Raw genomic sequence first — 27918 nt, forward strand, 5'->3', positions numbered from 1 at the left:
AGCCAGAGGTTAAAACATGGGACTCCGTAACTCAATAAATCTTGTGGTGGATGATGACTGTGATTATCAGAACAAATATAAAAACATTCCTCATGAACAAGAACAAATGCATGCCACTGTTATAAGAAGTTAATAATAGAGTGGTATATGGGGAAAAAAGCACCGATTGAAAACTATGGACTGTAGTTAACAGTAATATCTTAATATTCTTTCGTCAATAGTAACAAATGTACCACACCAAGGCTAGGGTCAATGATGGAAGGGGATAAGGGGAATGGGATGTTTCTTCCCTTTTTTTTTTTTTTTTTTGCTATGCTTTTCTTTTTTCTTTTTTCCTGGAATAATGAAAATGTTCTAAAATTGATTGTGGTGATGAATGCACAACTATGTGAAGATACTGTGAGCCACTGATTATATACTTTGGAAGGGTTGTATGGTGTGTGAATATATACCAATAAAGTTGCATTACAAAAGAAAAAAAAATCAGAAAAAAAAACAAAACAAAAAGGAAGGGTGATGGCATTTCAACCAAGGCTGGCTGAGCCGACTCCAGCAGGAAATGAGCTGAACCCCTGAGGTTGACAGAGGAGCCGGGCATCTCTGCTGGGGGCAAGTGACCCAGGGACATAGTAAGGACTTCCAGGATGTTGATGAGACACTAGTGGCCTCATATTGTTGATTTTCATGCTTCCCTAAAAGGCAAGCACCCCCTTCAAAATCTCCTACTCGAACCCTGCCATTTGGTGCCATTTCCCACGTTTTGCTGCACCTCAAAGGATGCTTTTTGTTAATAAATTCTTTTTTTTCCTATATATAAATGTCTCAGGATATTTCTCTAAAAGATAAGGACTTTTTGTTAACATAGTCACAATACTAAAAAATCATTAATAATTCTTGATATCAAATATTTTCAGAAGGTCCCAATTTCCAATTAGAACAGGAGTTCGTAACCATTTGAGGGCCACAGACCCCTTTAGCAATGGGGAGGCCTGTGAGTCCTTTCTAAGAGTAATGCCTTTAAATGCATAAAATAAAATATGTTGGATAACAAAAGAAATCAATTATATTTAAATACATTATCGATATATTTAAAATTGTGATAGAGTAATAAAAGCTTCTTTATTGAAGCATTAAGCAATAAGATCTAGCAGTGAGTTTAAAACTACCATAATTTTGAAGTCATGACAAGTGTAAACTACTTTTTCAGCTATCTCCACAACTGTAATGTGATAGAAAACAGCTCTGATTCCTGTTGGCGACCAAGTAAGATACCTGCTGAGATGACTGTGGTTCATTGCCTACATTCAAAATGGAACAACATGCTAAAACCGTCACTGTGAAGGTTAATGAAAATAAAGATGTGATTTTTTCCCATCCAAGTTAATGGACCTCCTGAATTCTATCCACAGACCTTGGTAAAGAACCCCCCATGTCTAGAGTGATGTGAGGCAAGAAATAAGACCCAGAATGACAACAAAACCACTGCTTCCTTGCCAGCCTTTCTGGAATTTCCCTTGGAAACTAGTTGCAGTCTCAGGAACAATCTGCCAGATCCAGATTTAGCCTGCTCTGAGGCCCAGGCCCTCTGGTGCAGCCCTGAGCTCTAAGTCCTGCTTTCTTCAGGGTGCCGGGGGCTTGGTGGCAAGGGGGGACAATCGCTAGAAAAGGAGCACTGAAAACACTGGCAGAGAGGCAAACCCATAGTACTCCTCCACCACATACCACTCAGGTACCCAGAGCAGACATTGCTAATCAAACATTCCCTGCAGAAGCTCACAACTCCAAGCAGACATTGCTAATCGAACACCCTGTTGAGGCTTGCAAATGTGAGTCGCCGCACAAGTGCACCTACTGTTCTCTGATGGCACCTAAGCCCCTGCAAACATCTTCAGACCATGGAGCTCATAAACTGGAAGATACAAGTGTCACTTTAATCCTACAGGGCTAAGGAGAGGTACTCAGGTCCCAACTCCAGGCTCACCCCACTCTAATCACCCTCTCTCCCAGTGTGACCAGAGGCAAATTCCAAAATCAGGGCCCCCACCTCCTTTTTCAGGCTCATCTCCATTCCACCCCACCCTGGCCCTACCCTGCCCTCCAAGCATACACTCACCTACTTGCTATTCCTCCACTACTTCCTGTACTTTCCTCCCCTGGCACAGAGAAATTGTTAGCTCTGGCAAGAAGGCCCACCTCTTCACCGAAGTCCCACTGTCCTTGGCCTTGGCCAGACTTCCCAGGCCTCCCTAGTTAAAATGACCACTGCACCACCACCCTTTTCCTCTGTTTGTGCCTCTGTAGCAGTCCTGATCACTGTGGGCCTGTTCTTCAAACTTTTGTGCTGATCGTGATCCCAGGGCACTGGACAGAGCACACACAGACTTCGGAGTTGGGCAGATCTGAGTTCAAATCTAGATTCTAATTTTCTACTTGTGTGATCTTGCGACTCGGTTCGCTCGTCCGTAAGACAGATGACATAGCCGACAGGTCTTTAAGAGGGCTGGGCTACAGTATGGTCCCCATTTCCCATCAGGGCAGGCCCAGGTCCACCTCATTCGTTATTGTCCCCCACACACATTACTGTACCTGGCAAACAACATGCTCAGAAATGTCTGAAGAAGAGAAGGAAACGGTGAGCCTTACCCACATGTTAAAACGTTTCTTGCAGCCAGTCCTTCCCTCCACTCCAAACTGCTCTCAAACCACAGCTTTCGAAGGGCTGACCAAAGACAGGGCAATAAATCAAATAACTCTCCACTCTCTTGCACAGTAACTGGAAAGGTCAGACTGCTGGCACTAACAGTAGCGAGACGAAGACCATCTGTCACTGACACAAGGGTTTCAAGGGCCATACCTCTGGGAGCTGATTAATAACATGTCCATTCTGCATGAGACTTTGGCCATCGCAGGCCAATGTTAAGATTAGCCAACCTAGCTCTGCCTGAGCCAGCATTTGGCCTGCCCCCTCCGACATCAAGCCCTTTCCAGCCTCAAGGCTTTCACTCCCTCTGCCAGGAATGCTCTTACCCGTGACCTCTCTGACCCCACGGCTCAGCTTAGACATCCCTTACTCCAGAAGCCTTCCCCAAGCCTCTAGCCCCCTCCGCCTCCATCCATCCACAGCATCCTATTCTTCGCCTCCATCAGATCACATATCCCAATTCTACTTTTCCTCATCTGCTTCCCTCTTTAAACTGTAAACTCCTGAGGCCAGGGGCCTGCTCTGCTTTCTTGGCCACCACTGGATCCCCAGTGACACTGGGCACATGGTTTGCTATTTTAAAATCTTTGTTGAATGAATGAACAAAGGGACACACAGACATTCTGTAGTCCCAATGGGCTCACGTGTTTTACAAAAGGAGAGTGGAAAACAAACACCCATGGGCAAATGATGTGTTGGGAGTCTGAGAAACTCAAAAACCAGTGTGAGTTCCCAGAAAGAGGGGTGAGCAGTTTTCCTTTCTTTAAAGGCTGTTAAAGATCCCCACTAGATAGCCCAAAGCAGGACCAAGTGGTAAGACTGTGCAGAATTTGAAGTGATTCCCAGTTGACAGTCTGTGGAACTTGCTGGCTGGGCCTGAGAAAAGCAGAGGGGAAGACACTCAGGACATGTGGCTCCCTTGAGTCTGGTATCCTGGTATTCCCGGAACTTGGAAGCTCTTAAGAAGAAATGAAGCCTGCAGATTTGGGTTCTGCTGAGGGAGCAAAGCTTTTGGGAGGAAGAACATTCAGAAGCTCCCAGCTCGCCAACAGAGCAAAATAAGGCTGCTCCCACTTTTCAGAAAGTTGGTTGTAGTCACAGACGCACCAAGGGGTGATGTTCCCAGACGAACCACAGCGGGGCCTGCCAGCCCAACCCCAGGGGCCTGCAAGGGGACCTCTCATTGGTGGCGTCATTTTCTCTTAACCACAAAACCACAGGATATAAATTTTCCAGAATAGAAAAGCACCTGAGGTTTCAGTGATGAGACCAGCAGCAATTGGGAAAGAGTCATAAAAACTTGCCACAGGGGCGCTGGGTGGGGATGAAAGCCCACCTGTCATATTCTTTTCCCTCGTGTGTGTCCCACCCCCAGACCGACCCAGAGCTTGGTTTTCAGAAAGGGCAGAAGAGATCAACTCAACCTGCATTTAGTGGGTGCCGCCAGAGACAGGTATACCCCAGGTGCTCACTAAGTGCCCTAGGCACTGGTCTCTGTTCTGACCTTGAAGATCTAGAGTCTTGGGGACATCTCCCTTACCTCGATCTCATGGCCTATAAAATGGGAATGATTTTATAGAGGTTGGGGTCAAATGACTGGCTGTATATGAAAGTGCTTGGAACAAGCAGAAGAAACACAGGGCCACTCTGTGGGTGTTGACGACCCCAGCCATACCCAAGGGGCAGTGCGACTCCATGCAGAACTCCCACTCTGGACGCAGGCTGACCTGGTCTTGAAGCCCCTTGCCACCACAGTCCTTTGGCGGTGACCACGGCCAAGGGATTTAACCTGCCAGCCTCAGTTTCCCCACCTGCAAAAAGGGGTTGATCTATCTCAAACAGCTGTTGTGAAGATTTACGTGACAAAATATGGCTATACAATGTTCAGCAAAGTGCCTGGGACAAAGAAAGCACTCACTCAGTGGCAGCTGCAGTGGGTGGTAGATAGTATCTTATCAAGCTAAGTCTTCAGTTCACTCTTTTTTTTTTTTTTTTTTTTTTTAATCATTTTATTGAGATATATTCACATACCACGCAGTCATACAAAACAAATTGTACTTTCGATTGTTTACAGTACCATTACATAGTTGTACATTCATCACCTAAATCAATCCCTGACACCTTCATTAGCACACACACAAAAATAACAAGAATAATAATTAGAGTGAAAAAGAGCAATTGAAGTAAAAAAGAACACTGGGTACCTTTGTCTGTTTGTTTGCTTCCCCTACTTTTCTACACATCCATCCATAAACTAGACAAAGTGGAGTTTGGTCCTTATGGCATTCCCAATCCCACTGTCACCCCTCATAAGCTACATTTTTATACAACTGTCTTCGAGATTCATGGGTTCTGGGTTGTAGTTTAATAGTTTCAGGTATCCACCACCAGCTACCCCAATTCTTTAGAACCTAAAAAAGGTTGTCTAAAGTGTGCGTAAGAGTGCCCACCAGAGTGATCTCTCGGCTGGTTTTGGAATCTCTCTGCCACTGAAGCTTATTTCATTTCCTTTCACATCCCCCTTTTGGTCAAGAAGATGTTCTCCATCCCACGATGCCGGGTCTACATTCCTCCCCGGGAGTCATATTCCACGTTGCCAGGGAGATTCACTTCCCTGGGTGTCCTTCAGTTCACTCTTATGACTTCCTTAAGCAGCAGGGACGGCATGGGCATGGCCATGCCCATTTCAGAGATGGAGCTAAAGAAGACCCCGAGAGCTGGCATTGGCCTTCAGGAAAACATTGGCAGTACATTTATTTTATCTGCACGACGGCCGAGATCCAGGCTCATCCAGTGGGCTCCAGGGAACCCGTGCCTTCCCCTCCTCAGGGTGCTCTCCCCTCCACCCTCCGCAGCAAAGGATGTGGCCAGAGTGGCGCTATGTCAACACCAGGAATGTGCTTGCCCAGACCAGCATCTGGGCTCCTGATCCGGCATCCTGATCAACCTCCAATGTAATCTGCCATCCCCCAGCTGCTCTGGGCGTGACTCTGATGTGGGCCTCCCAAACAGAGGCTGCCCCCAGCATCACTTTGGTGGAGGTGAGTTTTGTCAGCATCCCAGAGAGCGTGGCACTGGGCAGAGTACATGCTGCCCAAAGAGAGAAACTGCCACAGGAAAAGGAAGCAGATCCCAGAACCATAAGGTTGCCAGGAACATGGGAGGCCTTTTAAATCTGCACTGCCTGAAACTTCCAGGTGCTCAGACCATACCTGCTCCTGAGGAAGGAGGCTCTCTCCGAATCAGACGTTGTTCCTTTATGTTGGGTCCAAACCTCCTCACAGCTGACCCCCATGGGCCCAAGGTCCAACCCCCACAGTGCATCACGAAGGTTCACAGGCTGGTCGAATCGGCTGCCATGAGCAACCATAGCCCAGGCTGATCTGGGGCCACAGAACCAACCATCCCTTGGAGGCTGCCCCACTTCCAAGAGAGAGGGCAACGCTGGCCGAAATGGTCAGCCAAGCAGAAACCTCTTGCCGGTTTCCACAGGGGCTGGACGAGGGCCAGCCATTGTGCTGGACTGGCCGGGCGGTCCAGGGGCAGTGAGCTGGCAAACATTCCAGCGGGTGCAGGGGTTACCACACGTACATCTTGTTTACCGCAGGCACCTGTTCCCACTGGCAGGAGCCAGCCTACCACCCCTAGCGGGAAGCCCAGGCATGGAAGCCGGGCAGGATCACGTTCCAGCTGTGTGGCAGTGACGACCTACTTCACTTCGGTTTCCTCATCTGCAAAATGGAAAAAATTGTACATGCCCCCTGGCATCACTGAGAATTCCCTGCAAGATTCATGGACGCAAAATGCTTATTGGTCCAATGTCAAGTACGGAACGTGCCCAATAGATAGGCTCCTGTTAGCATCACGTCTGCTCGGCCTGGAAGAAGAGCCTTGAGGAGGAGGTATAAAGACTTGGTAGGCCATTCCCAGGCTATCCCTCTGCAGAAAACACCGGAGAGTCTCTTTCCAGATAAAAGACTTTGCAAACCAAATCAGCTCTGTCCTGAAATTGCCAGGCCTGGGACAGAGGTCCCTTCTCCGTAGAACCCCAAATCCATGATCCAGGGCTATGGAAGTGTCCAGACACCAAGACGCTTGTCAACCTTGTAGCCCAGTTCTTAGCTCTCAAGCACCCAGGTGGGTCAGTCTATGGGACAGAGGTGACGATGTTGAAATGGAAACAGACGAATGAACTCAGGTGCAGGCTGAGTTGGACACCAGATTCCCAAGTACAGCAGAGGATTCCTTCAATTATAGAAATTATGACAATCCTCAGTTATCAACCTTAATAATTACCTCTTCCATTTGTATAATACACCATCACCTTCTCCCCCTGGATTCTCAATTCCAGGAGCTAGGAATACAATAGATCTTTGACAGCTCAAGGTGATGTCCCAATATTCATATGTCCAAAGCTGCAATAACCTTGAAGCTTATCATTCCCCCCACAAAATACCACAGTATAACCGAAGACATTGCAGATCCTTCTAGATCTGTGATGGGAAGGACTGTATACTTCATATCGAGTAGAGAAACACAAAGCTGTGTAATGATGTGGGTGCTGGGCAGCCTGCTTGGCTCATTCACTGGCTAAGGAGGGTATCCCCACCCCACCCTGCAACCAGCCTCAGCAAAATGACAAGTTACTGCTCATCTTTTAGGGTCACTCGCAAATAGTCAAACAACTAAGCTAAGCCCATGAGACTTAAAGGTCTACTGTAGTATCTGCATCTTTCAAATGAGGAAGCTGAGGCAGTAAGTGCTTATAACTTTCTCAAATCATGTGGTTTAAATAAAGGGATTCAAACTCAGATCTTAGACCTCAATCCAATGTGGTTTCCATGTACAGTGCCATCTTCCAAAGTAATGACTCCTGCTCTCCCCTCAGCTGTGTCCAGTTCTAACCGGCACAAGCAGGATGGCAGTGAGCGGGGTCTACTTCTTTCAGGGCCCAAAGCCCAGGATCCAGCAGTGCCCAGACTGTCTCAGGCAGCAAATCCTCTGAATAAAAGCCGCAGCCTTCCCCACACTCTCCAGGTGTGTCCAGTCACACAACTGGGGCCACTGCTTCTGGTCCTGGTTTGCAATAACCTCCCCTCTGGGCTGGACCTCACCCCCTACACCCTCAGGTAAGGGCTGCAAACCAGCTCTCAACCCAGGGCCTGGGGCCACCCTCCCAACTCATATCCCACTAGAGACTCCAGCAGGCCAAGATAAGGCATCAGGATGGCCACTCCACCACGTCCATTCCCTCCCTCTCGGCACTTAGTCCTCCAGCCGACAGGTGTGGTTTTGCACCTGCCTCCAGCTCACCAACATCTATGGGAACCTCACTCCTTCCCCAACTGTACTCATAAGTGGATGCCACAGACATCCTTGCTAGTCCCGAGTCCCTGAACACCCCATCCCAGACTCCAGGAAGTCATCAAATCTCCAGCCTTCCTTCCAGTGGTCCTTGAGGCCGCTGAGAACTGGGAAGGCTCCTGGGTCCTCCTTCCCTGGCTCTGAACTGCTCTGCCCAGGCCCCAGGGCTGCTCCCCTCACATCCCCTACCTGCATCGAGGCTAGAGTTCGCTTCTGTGGACTTCCTACCAACCCAGCCAGCTGAAGTATCTGGTCTGGCTGCCATAGCCAACTTGTTGCAAAATGATTTCTGGGAACATACAGCGGTCTTCTGGAGGTCGTGACGCAGCCAAGAGCCCTGCACACCGGCGGGCAGACCAGGGCCCTCAGCCCAGAGTGTGCCAGGCAGGGCCCTTGGCACCAGCCCTGCCCAGCCCTTGCAGATCTCTCCAGGGCAACTGTGGGGCTGAGCTCAGCAGGCAAGGGACAGGGTGGGAGAGAGTGCCAGGGAAAGTGGGGCGAAGCGAGGAGGATCCCTAAGTGGGGCGAAGTGACCCGGATCCCTAAGCCTAGCGTTTCACAACCAGCCAGTCGTCCCCGAGTCCATCCCACACCCATCTCTCCTGAGAAGCTGCCAGATGTGTGCATTTGTGCAGAGAACATCCCCCCGCCAAGCCTCTCGCCAGCAATCCTGTCCTGACGTCAAACTCAGAGTGGGGGAACTTCAAACACAAACAAACACGTCTGCCCAGACCACAAGTGGGGACGTTCCCAAGGCCAAGGGTGAGAGCAGCTGCAGCTGGGAACTCAGGGCTTCCCGCTCATCCCTCAGCCCCACTGGGGCTGCCAACTCCAGGGGCCTGACAGGCTGCAGAGAGGAGGTTCAAACACAGGCCCAGACAAAACAGGATCATTCTCTGGCCTTGTGGATGGATGTGAGCGCCTGGCTGGGGCTGGTGGGTGGGTGCAGGAGGCCCTGCCCAGGAGCACCAAAAAGTTAGTTAAGTTCCTCTGTGCACTTAGCACTCTCATTAGATAGTATCACATTTTCTAACCGAATAGGTACTAAGTATGAGTATTCAGGGACAGGGGAGGTTGGTGTGGGTTAGAAGAATTCATGAAACTTCCTGGGAAAGATGGAGCTTGAGCCAGGCCAGGGTGATGGCCAAGGACCCTTGTTTTCTCAGCAACACCTGGCAACCCACCTCACGCTCCAGAGACTAAACAGGAAAGGTTTGCACAGGACGGGACTTCCCTAACCTGAAGTTCCTAAGACAGCTCCCACCTGAGACACCAACAGTGAGCGAAATAAAAAATCATGTCCCTCAAAGAGCTAGCTATCTTTACCTTGAAAACCCAGTGAATGACCTGCCTTGGGTCTGCCTTTCAAATTTTGCTTCCTGCCTCATAGCAATACTACAAGCCCCGAGTATGCCATAGTTCTTGGTACCAAGCAGTCCTTGGGGACTGTAGGGGGAAACCAGACTTAGTCATGAGAAAGCAAGACACCCTCCCCTGGGACACCATCACGTTAACTCCTCTGGGGCTGAAACAACTGCACATAGAAAACGGAGAAGAACCCGAGTCCATCTTTCATTCATTCATTCATTCATTCAACCATCAGTGCACTTCTTCCCAAGGCCAGGTGCTGTGGCAGGGACCGGGGATGCCGTCGTGAGCAACAGAGTCCGCAGGCTCGGGCGCCCGCATCGGTGGGGCTACCAGACATGTCCAGACAGACCTGCTAGAGGAGCGTGAGAGGCAAAGAAGGGGAAGGCAGGTCACGCCCACTCCCTGAGCACCTGCGAGACACCAGCCACACGCTCGGTGCTTCTGCTGGGAAACCAAGGGGAGAGGTGACCCAGGAGCCACAGCCGCGGTGTGGCCCACAAACCAGATCCTTCATCTGCACAGCCTGTCTCCCAGAACAAACACTTACTCCACATGACCACAGAGCCTGGCCATCGAGCCAGCTTACTCCCCAGCCAAGCCCTCAATTACAAGAGGTAATCCCGGAGAATTCCTGACGCTGGACACTGAAGGGATCTGGACGTGAACTACCAATCAGAGGCCTAGAAAAAGGGGCAGAGACCAGGCCTGATGGCACAGGTGGATTTCTGCCTATGGGCTCACCCATTTTCCTATCCTTAGCACCTGCTCCCTTGGAAGCCTGTAGAAGGGAGGGATGAGGGTAAGGGAGGCATTTCAAACTCTCATCTGAATGCACCTGCTATGTGTAGGGGGTTATGCCAGATGCTGGGGAGACAAAAGGTCTTCCTTTATGGGAGTGACTGTTTGCCTGGAAATCCAGGCCATCACAGAAAAGGATAAGGGGCCATGCAGAGGGGCAGGGGTCAAGGGCAGATGAGTGACTGAGATACTAGGGGTCAACCAACCAATGCAATGGCAAACTCTCCTGGAATAACAACAGCCACCTCTTCTCGGGCGCTGCATGAGGCACTGTTAGTTGTCCAGCCAATATCCATTCCTGGCTCCTTCCTTGCCCACAGGATCTTATTTTCTTTGGGGCAGCAATGTGCCAGTGGTGAACTGGTCTGAGCCAATGGTTCTCGACCTTGCCTTCCCATTACAGCACGTGAGCCTCAGCCTCAGAGGGTCCGATTTAGTTGATGTGGACGGTGCCCTAGCATGGCCAACCAGAATGATCCCACCCCCACTTCCAGCCTCCCTTGCCTCTGGTGCATGTGACTGGTCTGGCCAGAGAGGCACAAGGACGTGTCTGCAGGGGAGCTGCTGGGAAAGCATTTGCTTTCCTCGTGAATGGACAATTTTGGTGCCCACCACCCTCCTTCCTGCAGATGTGGTCAAGCTGCAGCAGCCACCTGGGACCTTTCTAATGACCAAGAATTGCCAAGAGAACCACAGCGATAGCCTGTCTGTTGCTGAAGCAACACACAAGTCACCAAACTCCAAATCTCTTGCTGCAGGAGAAGCATAATGGCCTATTTGTCTAAGCCACTTTGGTCTCATTTTTTGTTGCTTAGAACCGAGCAGTCCTTGCTGCTAACGTTTATGAAGCCTGCACCATTTCAAACCTCCTCCTAGGGCTAATGGTTTGGAACATTTCTGTTGGCGTCCAGGAAACCTACAAGAGGAAAAAGAAGTCATGCGTTCACACTTCTTGGGACCACATATGATCCAAAGCACGCCTCCAAAAATCCTTCCAAATTTCAATGAGCAGTTCTTAATATTCAAGAAGTGCAATTTATCAATGTTTTTCTTTTTTTGTCTGTGCCTTTTTGTCCTAAGAAATGTCTACCAAACCCACAGTCACAAAGATGTTCTCCTATTTTTGTTCCAGAAGTTTTATACTTTATACTTTAATGTTTTTTGTTTAGGTCTGTGAGCCAATTGAGTTAATTTTTATATGTCAGAATGGAGGGAAAGGGGTAGGGAAGGCACTCCAGGCAGAGGGCACAGCCTGAGCAGAGACCAGTCATGAAGGAGATTTTTTCTTTTATTTAAGGAAATAGAGTAACTGGAGACAAAAGGGCACAGGGGAGGTGAGGGGGAGCAGAGCCATAAAAGGGACAGGGCCAGAGCAAGCAGGTCCCAAAGGCCACACCAAGGCATCTGCACCTAATCTTAAGGAAGGAACGTGATCAGATTCGCATTTCTGAACGATCATCATTCTGGAAACCATGTGAAAGACAGATTGAAGTGGGTGTGGAGAAACCAGAGACAGGAAAATCAATTAAGAAGCCTCTGCAATTCAGCAAATGATGAGAACAAAAGGTAATTTAGTTAGTGGCAGTGTGGGTGAAAAGGAGGGAACAGATTCAAGAGAAGTTTTATTAGCGTTTCACTCTAAAGACAAGACTTCCCTTCTTGCTTGTCCAGGGACTTTCTGGCATGCCAGCACCCTGGAATGGAGGAAGCCAAAGGGCTGAGTTTCACTAGCCAATGAGCCAACCAAGCAGAGCCCCATTCATTTGATTTATTAGAGCTGGCAGCTTCGGCGGGGGAGGAGCCCCACTCCCGTTGGAGAACTTTGGCTGAAGGTCCAACCTGGTGGGGGCACCTGAGCCCCCAGGCAGCTCCCAGCCCAGGTGGCTTACCGCTTCTGAGCCGTGTCCCTTCCTCACACGGAGGGGAACTTGGAGCTTGCCAAGGACAAAGGCATCGCTCCCAACAGTTCCACCTACAGCTCTTCCCCGAAGCTCCCAGAGTGGGTCAGACAGAAAGAGTCTGGAGAGAGGCACCATTTGCTGGAGTGGCCAGACCCGAGCCTTCCCCAGCCAGCCTGGAGCCCTGGTCTGTCTAGCCCTCTCCAACCCTTTCCAGCCCATATGCAGTGTAGGATATGCACTACTCCAAAAAAGAGAGTGAGCCTGGGTGTGTCCAGCAAGAGACAGAGACAGAGAGAGAGAGATCTCCCTATTTAGTCGGAAAGATCATGGGGCCTAGGGTCAAACGGACCCAAGTTCAAGTCCCACCCCATCCACCACGAGCTAAGGGATCATGAGCAGTTGGCAGAATGCCTCCGAGCCTTTATTTCCTCTATTACAAATTAGAGGGAAAAGATCTGCCTCCAAAGAGATCACTCTGGAGACAAAATGATACATGCCCAGCAGCTGGCATGCTGTAGGCATGCAGCTAACACTAATTCCTTCTCTGTAGCCTTAATTATGGGAAAGGCTGTGGCTCTGACAGAAGACGGGAAGATGGGGATGGGTGATTGGGAGGAACTCAGAGGGCAAGTGTCCAAATGAAGGATTTCAACTGTCAATCAGCTGGCGTGTCTGCAGCTCCCCATGAAGAAGGCATGCAACAGGTTATAGAAGCAAATAGCTATGCGCAGGAGGGGAGAACAGCTCCTACAACGTTTCTATAACCCATTTTGTAAAATAAAGGTCCAAGCAACATCCCTGACATCCAACTACCACGCCAAGTTTCCATCTTGCAGCAAGGAAAAGAAATAAGCACCTGAGACCAAAAAGACCCTCTGGTGACATGACTGTTCATTCTTGCTGTGAAAGAATGACTATGTTGCTTGTGGATTCTTGGGTGGAGATTCACGCTTTGTCACAGCACTTCACAGTTTACAGAGCACCTTGTGAAGACATCATCTCATTTGATCCTCACTGCAAACCTGGTAGGAATATTTCATCTCTGTTTTGTAGAGATGAGAAACCGACGCTCACGGCCCTGCCAGGAACAAGATGGTGGAGTGAGAGGCTTCAGGGTTCTGTCCCCTCTCAGAAGCTTTGAACAACCAGCAAGAACTGGCAGAAATCTTTTCAAAGCTTGAGGAAACAGTTAAAGGCTCACTGAAACAGTGCGAGCACCAAATCAAAAAAAAGGATTCTTAAAACCAGTAGGATCTCATGAAGTCCTGGCTGGCCCCTCTCCCACCCCTCGCCAGCTCGGCCCAGAGCCAGCCTGCACTCCCAGTGTGGGTCCCTGGTCCCAGGTCCGGAGGAAGCAGCGTACTGGAGCATGTATGTTGGGCCCAATCTGTCTGGTGGTGGCCTGAGGGACTTACCATCCCAGAACCAGGCTCAGAGAGCTAGGTTCAGAGCTCTCCTACAGAATGCTGTAGGCTACCTGGGGCAAGGGACTGCTGTTTGTAGGACATACAATGTAGTGCCCAGGACCATGAGGAAACTGTTTCCTAGGAAAGAGAGGACATTAGTATCTGCATAAAGCAAGAATTCCTAGAGCCACAAGCGCATGCCCAAGACAAGATGCATGTGCAGAAAGGAACAGGGACATTGGCTGGCTACACTTTGGCCTGGTGCTATTCTCTAAACTCATTGTATGGATAAGCTCTGAAGGAGAACATTCATTCAGGTCAATTTGCAAAGACTAGGAAAGTAGGAAAAGTGCTTTCTTTTTTTTTTTTTTTTGTTAGCTCTTGGCATTCAAGGAAAGCTTTGTCATACCACTGACTGTTACATAAGCTTAAGAAGTAGATCCCCTCAGAGGCTAAATTCCAGCAATCACAAATTAAAACATCAAATTGTTTCAACAAAAGATTACAAACATACAAAGATGCAGGAAGAGATGGCCCAGGCAAAGGAGAAAATTAAAGTATTAAGAACCATCAATAGTGTTGGACATCCTCACCTGGACTGGTGTTGATGTTGTCACAAACATTGGGACTGGCGGTTTGATGTGCTGAGCCCTCGAGCATGGGACTTGCCCTTATGAAGCTCATTACCACAAAGGAGAGTCTAAAGTTGTATGTAATGGTGCCTAAGAGTCTCCCCCTGAGTACCTCTTTGTTGCTCAGATGTGGCCCTCTCTCTCTCTAACTGAGCCATCTCGACAGGTGAACTCGCTGCCCTCCCCGCTATGTGGGACCCGACTCCCAGGGGTGTAAATCTCCCTGGCAACGCAGAGTATGACTCCCGGGGATGAATGTGGACCCGGCATCGTGGGACTGAGAGTATCTTCTTGACCAAAAGGGGGATGCAAAATGAGACGAAACAGTTTCAGTGGCTGAGAGATTCCAAATGGAGTCGAGAGGTCACTCTGGTGGACATTCTTATGCACTATATAGATAACACCTCTTAGGCTTTAATGTATTGGAATAGCTAGAAGTAAATACCTGAAACTACCAAACTCCAACCCAGTAGTCTGGACTCCTGAAGACAATTATATAATAATGTAGATTACAAGGGGTGACAGTGTGATTGTGAAGACCTTGTGGATCACACCCCCTTTACCTAGTGTATGGATGAGTGGAGGAATGGGGATAAAAACTAAAGGACAAATGGGGTGGGATGGGGGGATGATTTGGGTGTTCTTTTTTCACTTTTATTTTTTATTCTTGTTCTGGTTCTTTCTGATGTAAGGAAAATGTTCAGAGATAGATTGTGGAGATGAACGCATAACTATGTTATCATACTGTAGACAGTGGATTGTATATCATGGATGATTGTATGGTGTGTGAATGTATTTCAATAAAACTGAATTTAATAAAAAAAAAACAAAAAAAAACAAAACAAACAAACAAACAAAAAGAACCATCAATAAGGAGGAACAGCAATACATTAAACAAAGACTTTTAAAAAATGACCCAAAATATGCCCAAAGAACTAAAGAAAAACATGGACAGAAAATTAAGGAAATCTGAAAAACAACAGATGAACACAAGGAGAATATCAACAGAGAGAAGAAAATTATCAAAAGGAAACCAAACAGAGCCAAAGACCACAGAAACAGAAATTTAAAATTCCCTAAGAGGGTTCAACAGCAGATTGGAGCTGGCAGAAGAAAGAGTCAATGAACCTGAAGACAAGACAATTGAAATCATCCAGTCTGAAGAACAGAAAGAAGAATGAAGAAAAGCGAACAGAGCCTGAGGAACCTGAGGTACACCATCAAGCATGCCACTGTGAGCCCCAGAGGAGAAAAACGAGAGAAAGGGGCAGAGAGAATATTCAAAGAAACAATGGCCAAAAACTTCCCAAATTTAACGAAGGACACAAATATACACATCCAAGACACTCAAACAGGTTAAACCCAAGTAGATCCATATTGTGTCATATTATAATCAAACTGTCAAATACCAAAGATAAAGAGAGAATTCTGAAAGCTGGAAGAGAGAAGCAACGTATCACATACAAGCGAGCCTCAATACGATTAAGTGCTGATTTCTCGTCCAAAACCAGGGAGGCACAGAGGCAGTACGATGACATATTTAAAGTGCTGAAAGCAAAAAAAAAGTCAACCAAGAATTCAATATCTGACAGATGTCTCTTTCAAAAATAAGGGAGAGATTAAGACATTCCTAGACTATCAAAAGCTGAGGCAGCTCATCACCACTAGACCAGCCCAACAAGAAATGCCAAAAAGGGAGTTCTGCAGGTTGAAAGAAGACACTAGACAATAGATACAATCACATGAAGAAACAAGGATCTCCAGTAAGAGTAATGACAGGCATAGATATAAATGCCAGTACAACTGCATTTTTGGTTTATAACTGCACTTTTTACTTCCTAGAGGATCTAATAGGGAAATGATGAGAAATCAGGGGTTTTAGACTCATAACGTATAAACAAACAATTTGTGACAAGAACTACATAAAGTTGGTATCTAAGCAAACAAGAGTGTTACAGATTTAGGATGTTCAACTTGAGCCCCATTGTAACTACAAAGAAAATATCTGAGAATATGCAAGCTCATGGAGACAGAGATTAGAGTACAGGGTGCGGGGAGGGGGGCAGGGGGAATAGGGAGTTGGTGCACAAGGGGCATGGGGTTTCTGTTTGGGGAGAGAGAAAAGCTTTAGTAATGGAAGTTGGCGAGGGTACTGCAGCAGTGTAAATCTGAGTAATCCAACTGAACGGTATGCTGAGATGGGAATGGTTATGTTATATATGTGGTTCCCACAATTAAAACACAACAATAACAACAACAAAAACAATGAGCAACTAAAGACACAACGATAATTAAATGCAATATGTGACTCTGGATGGAATACAATAATGGAGGAGAAATGGCCCAAAGGACATTATTGAGACATAGGGAAAAATAGGACTAGAGACTGTAAGCTTTGTATCAGTATTAAATTTCTTGAACTTGATAACTAAGCACTCCTGAAACACTGAGACCCACCCGGGGTCACTCCTAGCAGATGTCAGATGTCCCTCAGGGAAGGGAGGCTGAGGGACAGCTTGAGCCATCCACACCTCTTTATATCAGGGACCTGCAAAGACCACTCAATTATCCAAGGCCTTCTCCATTTAAAGCCCCCAAAACTCTCCTCCTAAGGAAGGTAAGGAAATGTGCAGTTTAGGTGACATAAAGAAATCAGCCCCAGAACCCAGGAATGGAATTGCAGCAGGGCTGAGATGCGGTCAGCCCTGGGAGGGGGAGAGAGCACAAGACCACCCTCTCCAATGAGCAATGGCCAGAAGACCACAGAATTCTCCCCCTAAGCTGTGGGCACCTCAGTTGACATGTCTGTAACGGAGCTCACGTCCCCAACACTATCTTGAGTGGGGAATGAGAAAGGGCTCAGATGAGTCTGTGACTATGAGCAATCCCAGGGATGCCAGCAGGAGGTGGCACCGTGAGGGAAGGTCAGGTGCTTGGGCCTGGAGTCCATCAGATCTGTGTTCAAATCCCAGCCCTGCCACCGACTAGTTGCCTGGACTTGGGTTACTCAGCCTCTCTATGCCTCAGTTTCCTTATCTGTAAAATGGGTGCGTAACAGCCCACCTTCCTGGGAGGAGGCTATAAAATGTCTAGCATTGGGCCAGGTAGCTTGTTAACACTCAGCATCAGCCAGCCATCATTCTCAGGAGAATTTCTATATCTTATCTTGGAAAGCAGTTGCATTCTGACTTGTTTGCTTTTAGACATGTTCCGGAATGAATCCACCTATCCGGCAAATCCCAAGCCACCTGCATGTGGTTCTTTTTAAATTAGGTATTTCTGAAAATAATCAAGCATCAAGAGTTGACTAAAAATTTCACTGATTACATTTATTTCCTTACCTATCAAAGCATTGTAGATTTTTTTTTTAGCCCCTAACTACTTATTCTATCATTGAGAAATCATGGGCCCAAAGAAGGACCGTGATCTCCCCAAGGCCAAAGTACAAATAATAGAGAACACCTGGGTCTGGGTTTCCAGGCCTGTGTCTCTCACTACATGTGTTCATAGATGCTATTTGCTTGGGACAACATGTTTTCTGTTCTATTGTATTTTGTTACGGCGGTTTTAAAGCATAGTTATAAATTCTGTGACACACATCCGAGTTTGTGCATTTGGGGTCGTTGTCCCCTCTCTTGAATCTGGTGGGCTTCTGACTGGGTTGACCAACAGAATATTGACGAAATGATGCTCTGCAGCTTCTCAGTTAAGGTCATAAAAGACCAGGTAGCTCTTGCCTTGTTTCTGTTGCAGCCCTAAGCTGCCCTGAAGGAGATCAACTACCCTGAGGCCAATGTGCTTTGAGGAAGCTCAAACAACATGCATAGCTCACAGGTACGGCAGCCAGCAGGCTGGACACACGGGCTGTGAAAGGAGCTGTTCCCCAGTCGGGGGTGGGTGACAGCTTGGAATGACACACATACACAAACACATACAAACACCTGCCATCCCAGACAAGCTCTGGCTAAACAGAGAGGAAGTACATTTCAACAAAAAAGAGAGGAGATGGGCTGCCAATCTCCCAAGAAATTAACTGACCACAACTTACTGAAGAAATCAGGTACAACAGCTAATACCAACAAGGTACTTACCACGTGCTGGGCATTGTGTACGGTACTTTTGCGAATTATATTAGCTCACTCAATCTTCACCACAAACGTGTGAGAGACATCCTAAGACTGTCCCCATGGTACGTGCCGGAGCCTGATGCCCCATGCCTTGCAGGAGGCCACCCCTGCCCCAAACCCATGGTTCCTTCTGGCAGCGCTCCACCAGCGTTGCTGCAGATGGACATCTCGCTTCACCCAGCACACAAACCCAGGTGAGGCACTTCACGGGGCTGCTCTGTCGCCTGGCCAGGAGGAGGTCAGAACCTTCTAAAGGCCTGAGAGACCTGCGGGAACCCAAGACAAAGTCCAGCAGCCTCAGGCTCCTTCCCAGCACAGTGCTCTCCTCCAGCATTTGCGCCAGCCACGTCCTACTCCTTCCCACCAGTTCACAGAAAGAGCCAAAGCAAGGGCCTAGTGCTAGTTTCCCCATTGCAAGAGCTCTGTGCATTTAACCTTCTGAGGTAACAGCTCAAAGCAGAGAGATACACGTACGCTCTTACACAAGCCCCGATTTCACTCACACACAGACCTCCGAGCAAGCACCGAGCTCTGAGTGTGGCCAGTGTGGCCCGATGGAGGAGACGCCAGCAGCCCTCACCGCACACTGCGTGGCTGTGCGTGCAGGACAGCAGACATGTCACATTCCCAGGGGTAGTTCTCCCACAGCCTGTTTCCGGGTGACCCAGATATTCTAATTAACCCTCCAGGTGGAGGCTGGTTCACCTGTCTTTGCAGTCAGTCCCAACCTGAGGCCCATGCCAGCCAGGTGGGGCTACTGTCGGGACTGGATCCACCTCGAGATATCTGAAATAGCTTTAAGTCACAAAATTCTAGAATGTGCCGAGATGAAAAGGGCCTTCTAGGTCATCTAACACACCGAGATGAACTACCGATGAGGAAACTGAGGCCCAGAGAGGGGCAGCTACTTACTCAAAGTCACAGAGAAAGTCAAAAGCAGAGCCCAGTCCCCTGGCTCCCATCCAGTGCTCTTTCTCCATCCTGGATGACAGGGGCCTGGCTCCCACCTGCTGTGTGAGCCAGTGGCTTAGCTGGTCCTCCAGTCCCCTAATTTTATTTAGCAAACCAGAGGCTGTTTTAGGAAGTTTATAAATACAAACTCATTTCATCCCACGAAGTAGGTATTCTTATTATTCCTCTGTGGCGGTGAAATTAAGCCCAGAGACGAGGTAACTGCCAGCGGTGGGCTCAGAAGGCGGCAGGGTTACCCCACAGCCGGGCCCTGCAGCATTGCATGACGCTGTCTTCAGTCTTCGCAATCACAGCCCCCCCCCAGAGGGCTGAGGCCACCAGGAGCTCAACCACCTGCCCTGAGCAGCCCGAGAGGAGCGGGGCTGCCAACCAGACCAGGGCTGCGCCCATCTTGGCAGTCCCAACGGGGGGGTTCTGCCCCCTCCCCAAGAACACAAGGAGCAGATCCGCTGCGAAGGGTCTGCGTTGGGCCCCCCAGACCAGCCAGAAAATGGATTCAGGCCTTCGCTATAGAGCCCTAAAGGGGGCCCGGAGGGTGGCCCCAGAGCCACCTCTCCCCACTGCTTGCTGAGGGACTGGGAGGCTTTGTGCTCCTGGGCCTGCGAGGAAGGACGCGGCCGGTGAGCGGTGCCAAGGGCCTGACCCAGCAGCCCAGGCACTGCAGGCCATGATTCGGCACTATCGTGCGGCCTCCTCAAGGCTTGAGACTCGAGTTTTCTTCCTGAAAAAGGAAGTCATTTCTCAACATGTTGCTACACACTGATACTGAAAAACAGAAACCAAGAGGCAAAGGGGCCCTGAGTGCAGGGGGAGGGGCCAGTGAGGGCCATTGTCAGGGGGTGGGGGGCTAAAGAAACAACAGGAAGACCAATGCACAAACTCGTCTGTTGACAAGACCGCACCAGTGGAAACAACCCAAAGACCCGGCAACAGAAGCTTTTTAAGTAAGGGATGGTAACGCCACTTAATAAAAGATTACAAAACCATCAGACAAGTTTACAAAAACATGGGAACACTTCTGTGTTACTGTATTGAGTGACAAAAGGAAGGACAAAAATACTGAACGATAGATGGCTGCAACTCCATGGTTTTTGCCTAGAAAATGTGACTAACAGAAAACCCAGCAGAGACGCCACTCACTGACATTGAGTGGGAAGTCACAGGTGATCATTCTCTTGCTTCTACTTGTCAGTGTTTTCCAAATGCTCTATAATTACTACCTACTGGATTTATAGGGCTATTTATGATGATAATACCCTTTAAAATGTTGAAAGAGAAAAAAGGAGAGTGGTGGAGATTCTTCTCCAGCAAGGCGAGAGCGTCCTATTTGAACCGGAGTCCTGCTCGGGGTCCACTGACAGCCCCTCCAGCGAAGGCTGACTTGGCTGCCGTGCAGGGTCTTTAAAGGAGCAAAACCCCACTGATTCAAAAGGGGAGGAGGAGGAGAGGGAGAAAGCAATTTGAAAAGATGGAATTAGACTCATTTTATCAAAATGTGGTTTTTATTTTCAAGACCAGCATGTTTCCATCCATCTAACTGCCCATTCAAGAAGGTCGTGGACCTACAAGTTACCCAGTATAGTGCCGGCTCCTGCAGCTAAGAGAAATGAGCAAGATCCATTTCCTACCCTAAAAACATTAGGTTCTAATAGGGGCCAAAGAAATAAAATTATAACGCAATGGAATATTTGACAAGGATTTTGAGATTAGCAGCTGCTCTGAGAATTCAGAGGTCGAAATAAAAATGACTTCTGGTTTCAGGGGAAAAGACAGATATCAGGAAAGAGTTCAATGGAAAACACGGGGTTTGACTGGGCCTTGAAGAACGAGTGGGATTCCAATGAGGTCAGTAAAATAAGCCAAGGGAATGTACATGCATATCTCAAAAGAAAAGTTACAGATGCCAGCAATCATAACAAACCTTTCCACCTTTAATAATAAGCAAGGAAATGCAAATGAAAACAAATGGGCAAGGATTTTTGGTGATGCTGGTGCAGTGACTCCCAAATGCTCCCCGGTGTAGGCTGCGGGGGGAGAGGGAACCGTTGTAGCCTTCCTGGAGGGTCGTAGCCTTCCCGGAGGGCAGCCGAGAAACCCAGTGTGACCGCAGAAGCTTTAGGAAGTGGGTCACACCCTTTGAGCCAGCAATTCCACTTCTAGGAACTTATTATCCGAAAGAAACAATCAAGAGTGTGCATAAGGCCATCCACAGAAGCATTACTTAAAATAACCAACCACAAGGAAGTGGGTAACTACATTCTGGTGAGTCTATATGGTAGAAAACTATGCAGTCATTTAAAAAATCCCATTTCCAAAGATTATTTAATGACATGCGACATCGACCATGATATTATAGCAAGTTAACGACTCAAGATAAGAAAACTACATGTGCAGTATTATCCCAATTTATATTTTTTTATTCTTAAGCAAAATTTGGTTTTCCTTTTTTATAGGCTTATTGAGGCTAATTTACGTTTTTATAGCAAAATAAACATGTTAAAGCATAAACATCAAAAACACAGGATTTTTATGGTGATGTTTTTACTTTTTTTGTACTTTCCACAAAGAACGTGTCATTTTTGAAATCATAAAGTCATATTATTCAAAATAAAGGAATAAATGGCATTTCAATGGGAAGAGACAGGGGCATCTTAGGCTTAGAAAACAGCAGAGCCCAGAGTCAGAAAGAGATGGGTGCAAATCCGTGTTTCACCAATTTTCTAGTTGTGTGACCTTTAAGAAATTACCTACCTGCTCCTGAGGTTCGGTTTCCTCTAAACGTGCTGATGTAGACAGAAAACCTCCTAGATACACAGGCTGGGGGAATCCCCATCTACTCTCTCAGAAGCGAAGGTTAGAGCCCTTTGTACCGACCAATAAAACAAAATCCATCCTGGGCAGCAGGAATACTTACTCTCATCTAGAAGGCACGTCATCAATGTAATAACAGTATTTTAGGAAAACAAAGAGATGCTACATTGACGCCATTGTCCAATGCACCCCAATTTCAGAAATATTAAACTATGAAAAGATGCCTGTCCTAAAATCACCGACGTACAAAAAGTTGTGTCTTCTAAAGATGGTGAGGACCAGGATGAAGCATTTGGTTATAGTCCAAGATACTAATGTTGTTCTCATGTCGTTGTACAGTCTGATTTGGGCCCAAAAGGAGGGACTGGACAAGAAGTCAGGTTTCCAGCTCCTAAGCAGACATTTGCCATCTGAGTAAGGACACACCTCCCACTGAAACCGTTCCTGATTGGAGAGTGCTGCCCTCATTCATTCCTGGAACCCACATACATTTCTCGGTCTGCCATTTAGGGAAAGGATTAAGGCAAAATTCTGAACTTCAAGCCTTTCCGGGGGATCCTGGGCTCAAACACTGCAAACCCCAGTGTCAGATAGGCAAGCTTCAGGTTTGGAAAGAACCATTTGGAAAAGAACTGAAGTGAAAGCAGTTGGGACCCCCTCCTCCCCCTGCCAACACACAGACACACATGCGACAGGCTTTGGCAAACCCTCCAGAGAAGCAGACTCAGTAGGTTCAACCCTCTCCCTAGTACATACAATCACAGTAGCTGATGCTTACATGGGGCTTACCATATGCTGCAACCGCACCAAACACTTTACATTTATGTAATGCACAGCGAAGTGGGGTAACATGTCCAAGGCTACAGGGTGCCTTTGTGCAAGTGAGAAGAAGGCACCCCTTCCTCTGCAGACACAGCACAGCCTGGACTCAGCACCCCTCCCCACCTGCTGTGCTCCCTTCTGCAGTGCCTCCCAAGTAACAACATGTAATATTAACACTGATTATATTAACTACTGTACAAGAAGCCTAAAAATTAATGCAAGCCAAGATATACCGTAGCACTGATTTGGGTGGCTTAGAGCACCAGCTCCATGTGTCTAAAATGACCAGATTTTCAGCACTGATGAGAAAAAGCTGTCACATTTACAAATTAGTGGGCCAAGGCTTTTTTGCTTTTTCACCATTTCTAATGGAAATATTTCATTAACATATCCCATCCTCTCCTGCCGTTTAGGACAGAGTATACCAAATATAATTTAAACTTGCTTGAACCACACGCACACACCCAGCCTGCAGTCTCCTGATCCTGGATAATTGATTTTTCTCTGCTCCTGTAATTGCTACTGGAGAAAACTGGATGTGCAGGTGGGTTGGAGCCATTCAAAATTTTGGCTTTACCTCCTTCCTAGGGCTTAGCAGTTCGTTCACTTGCTCCTAGTTCCTGTTCTTTGCCAGTTCCTCAGGTGGCACTCCCACCTGTCTCATGCTCTGCAAACCTCTACACAGGAACAGTAGGGCCCCCCTGCCTGAACTCCCCCACTCGGCTGTCCCAACCCGGGCTCTCTTCGCCTCCGGGTGACCTCCTTCCCTCTGAGGCGGCTGTGCTGCGGGAGGAGGTGGTTCAGAGTCCTGGCTGTCCTACGGCCTCCACACCCTCATTCAAGTCTTTCTGGCCTTAAGAAAACACTTTCCCTCCAGCTTTCGCCTTCTTTCTCTTCTTCCCTTCAGGCCCAATGGTCTTGAAACATTCTCTCAGCTGTTCATTTCTTCACTTCCTCTTTGCAACTCCATCGGTCTCAGTCCCTCCACTTCACAGAAACTACTCTTGCAGAAGCCCTTGATTCTGGCTTCTACCCTCAATCTGCCTGACTGCACTGGGGCAACTGGCCAAGGGCCCTCCTTGCAGACATGCCCCCGCCCCATAGCATCCACTCCATGCTCTCTTCTAGGTCTCCCTCCACCCCTCTGACTGATCAGCAGCCTCCTTCCCAGGACTCCCACCCCCATCGAAATCAGCAACTCCAAAGCCCACTCCTCTCACCAGCTCCAGATTCACCTATCCAACTCCCTGCCTGCTTTGCCCAGAGGCACCTCAAACTCCTCAGATTTCAGTTAAATTCATTCTCTTTTGCCCTTCACCATCTAGTTGCCTCCCACTTTCCATTCTCTCTTCTTCCTAACAGCATGCTGGTGTTTAGCTGGCCCATTTTCCATTAGTCACACATGCTGCTGCGCAACTAATATCTGGCCAATGACATGTAAAAAATAGCATCATGGGGTAATTTCAGAAAGAATATTTAAAGGACACATTCTTCTCCAATCCTTCATCCATCCTGCTGCCTGGAACACTGATGTGATAGCTGGAGCTCTAGCAGCCATCTTGAGACATGAGGACAAGGGACATAGTTCTAGGCATGGCAGAGGGGTGATCTGCAAGGAACCTAACTCCTTGATGACTTTCTAGAACCCACCCCTGGGCTACCTACCTATGGACTTATTTATGAGAGGGAAAAACATCAACTTGTTAGAGCCACTTTTTTTTTTTTTTTTTGAGATGTTGCTGTGAGATGCAACTGAAATGGCTAATGCTCCATCCAAACTAGTCTCCTCTTGCATTCCTTGTCTTGGTCAATAACATCAACATTCAGTATCTGGAAGCCCCGTCAGTTTTTCCCGTTAGATTGTAAGCAACTTCATGGCAGGAACATGTCTCTCATTTGTTAAATAACATATTTAAAATTATACAAAAAATATAGAGAGAACAATACAACACATTTCCATGTACCTACCACCAGACTTAATATTAATATTTTATTTCCTTCAGAAACTTTTAATAAGAAACGGAAATTGAAGTTCCCTTTATACCACCCCCAGAATATTTTCTTTTTTAATTAGAGAAGTTGTAGGTTTACAGAAAAATCATGCAAAATATAGACTTCCCATATAGCCCCCTCACACACACAGTCTTCCCTATTATTAATACTTTATATTAGAGTGGTAGCTTTGTTACAATTGATGAAACAATATGATTACAATTATGCTACTAGCTGTCATCCATAGTTAACATTAGGGTTCACTGTTTACACTGTATAGTCCTATGGGTTTTTCTTTAATTTTTATTCTAGTAACATATATACAACCTAAATTTCCCCCTTTTAATCACATTCAAATACGTACTGGTGGTTTTAATTCCATTCACTATGCTGTGCTGCCATCACTACCCTCCATTACCAAAACTTTCCCCATCACCTCAGACAGAAACTCAGAACTCCTCATTCCCCATCTGTGCTGGTTTGTATATTTATGTCCCCCAGAAAAAGCCATATTCTTTATTGCATTCTTGTGGGGGAAGACGTATTAGTGTGGATTGGGTTGGAACCTATTGGTTCAGTGTCCATGGAGGTGTGACCCACCCAACCATGAGTGATGACTCTGATTGGATAATTTCCATGGAGGTGTGGCCCCACTCATTCAGCGTGGGCCTTGTTTAAGTTTACTGGAGCAATGAATAAGCTCAGACAGAAGGAGCTCGCAGCTAGCTAGAGCTGAGAGAGACATTTTGAAGACGGCCACTGGAAGCTGATGCAGATGTTTCGGAGAATGCCATTTTGAAATGCAACCTGGGAGCAAGTAGATGCCAGCCACGTGCCTTCCCAGCTAACAGAGGTTTTCCAGATGCCAATGGCCTTTCTCCAGTGAAGGTACCCTTTGTTGATGGACACTTTATGGCTTTAAGACTGTAACTGTGTAACCAAATAAACCCCCTTTTATAAAAGCCAATCCATTTCTGGTGTTTTGCATTCCAGCAGCTTTAGCAAACTAGAACACCTGCCCCTACCCAAGCCTCTGGTAACCTGTATTCTAATTTTCAACTTGATAAATTTGCTGATTCTCCTTATATCATATCAGTGAGATCACACAGTATTTATCCTTCTGTGTCTGACCTACTTCACTCAGCACAATGTTTTCAAGTCCCTTGATGGTGCTGTCTACATCTGCTCTTTGTTCCTTTATCCCTCCCAGAGCCTTTTACCCACTCTTCCTCCCAGTGGCAGCCACTGTGAAGTTTGTGATATCCCTCCTATCTAGGTTTTCATACTTTTGCTACATTGTTTTGATTTTTTTTTAATTTACAGAAATAGCATCATAAGTACACATTCTACACCTTGACTTTTTACCAATCTTTGTTTTAAATATAGCTGGAGTGACTCATGTAAGTCAAATTTAACCACTGCTTGGTACTGCGTTGTGCAAATACATGATCATTTACTGATATATTTCCCTACTGGCAGGCAATTAGGTTGCTTCCAGCTTTCCATAATCCCCAACACTGCTAAACTGCACATCCCTGCCGATTTCTCATTGAGCAGTTGTGTGGGATTTTTTCCTAAATACTTAGAAGTGAACTTTCTGGCTGTAGATTATGTGCAACCTTAACTTTACTAGACATAGTCAAATTCCTCTTGACAGTGGTTGTTGCAATTTACACTCCCAAAGGTACCTGATGAGAGGGGAGGGAATCCAGCCATGCCATATTTACCTTGGAACCACCAGTTCCTACCTAGCATGATGGCGGCAGGATTCTCTGTTCCTTTTTTCTTAATTCTCTGAACTGGCTATAGCAGGAACACAGAAATCCCCTCCACTTGAGCCTCATCTCCCCCAAACGCTGCCTGGCGACCCCACTTGAGGACGGGCCATCACGGGAAAAGCATGCTGTGTAGCCAATATTTACAATGGGTGCATGACTCACTCCCCAAAAAGCCCTGCAAGGTGGAGACATGCTCTTCTCTGCAGCATTTAAAAGAGAAAAAAAAACTTAGTCCTCCATATCCACCATCCCTCAAATTATTTCATCTCAAATCCACTCCCTCAAGCCTTCCCCAAATACCAACATGAAGACAGAAGAGGAGAATCTAAAGGTGTCTGACCCAACCACAAAATCTTTCCTCTTTTCTCCACAGAGCTCCGGCTGCTGGAAAGGAACATCTCTTCTCAGCTGGTGGCTTGTGAGCGTCTCTGGATAAAGGCAAGTCCCACGCAGAGAGAGGGTCCAACTTGCTTATTTCCAAACACAGCTGTGACACGGTCACTGGATCTGCCCACTGCAAAAGGGAGCTGGGCAGGAAGGCAGAGGGAGGGTGGGCTGGCTCTGCACAGGAGGAGTGGGGCTTGCTTATCTTTGGCTGAGCTGGGTCTTCATAGGGTCAAGTTCACAGCCCCTTCCCAGTCCTGTTTTTCCTGACTCTGCCTCACCATGCATTTTTCACCTGAAGCTTCAAATGCAGGAGGGGACAGCTGCCTTGACCCATTTATCCTGAGGGCTCAGAAGAGCAAGAGAACACTTCCCCCAGCTCCATGCTCATCAGGACCTGGTATGCACCCTTCCACTCCACAAGCATTCACTGACGCCTGCTCTGTCCGGGCTCCCGGCGTACAATGACAGCTGCCACCCAGAACCTACCCTCAGGAAGCAGCCTAGAAAATAAGTCATTGTGATGCTTATGGAAGAAAACATTATGGTAAATAATGAGCAAGATAAAGGAGGGCACAGAGAACCAAAAGATTAAACACTAATTGGGAAGTCCGGGAAGTCTTCCTGGAAGAGGTGACAGCTAAGTTTGGTCTCCCTATCAGCTTGTGGTGAGCAGACATTTTATAGTTAACTTCATAATACCAACAGCCTTCCTTTCCCATGGCCACGAAAGTGAGGAGTAGCCAAGCAGCAGTCAGGCTTTGGGGGAACGCTCCCAGCTGGACATCAGGAGACCTGGTTCCAACCCAGTCTGCCTCCATTACAGTAGCCTTTGCCAGCTCATCGTCCTTCCTGTGGG

At 47.4% G+C, this 27918-nt stretch overlaps 1 protein-coding gene across 9 annotated transcripts in view; it reads right to left on the reverse strand.

The window, feature by feature from the left end:
• KSR1 (kinase suppressor of ras 1) overlaps window positions 1-27918 on the reverse strand; it is a 170322-nt gene that overhangs the window by 83571 nt on the left and 58833 nt on the right. The gene's annotated exons all lie outside the window — the stretch shown is intronic.

This window comes from Choloepus didactylus, chromosome 18, assembly GCF_015220235.1.
Source record: "Choloepus didactylus isolate mChoDid1 chromosome 18, mChoDid1.pri, whole genome shotgun sequence".
Lineage (NCBI taxonomy): Eukaryota > Metazoa > Chordata > Mammalia > Pilosa > Megalonychidae > Choloepus > Choloepus didactylus.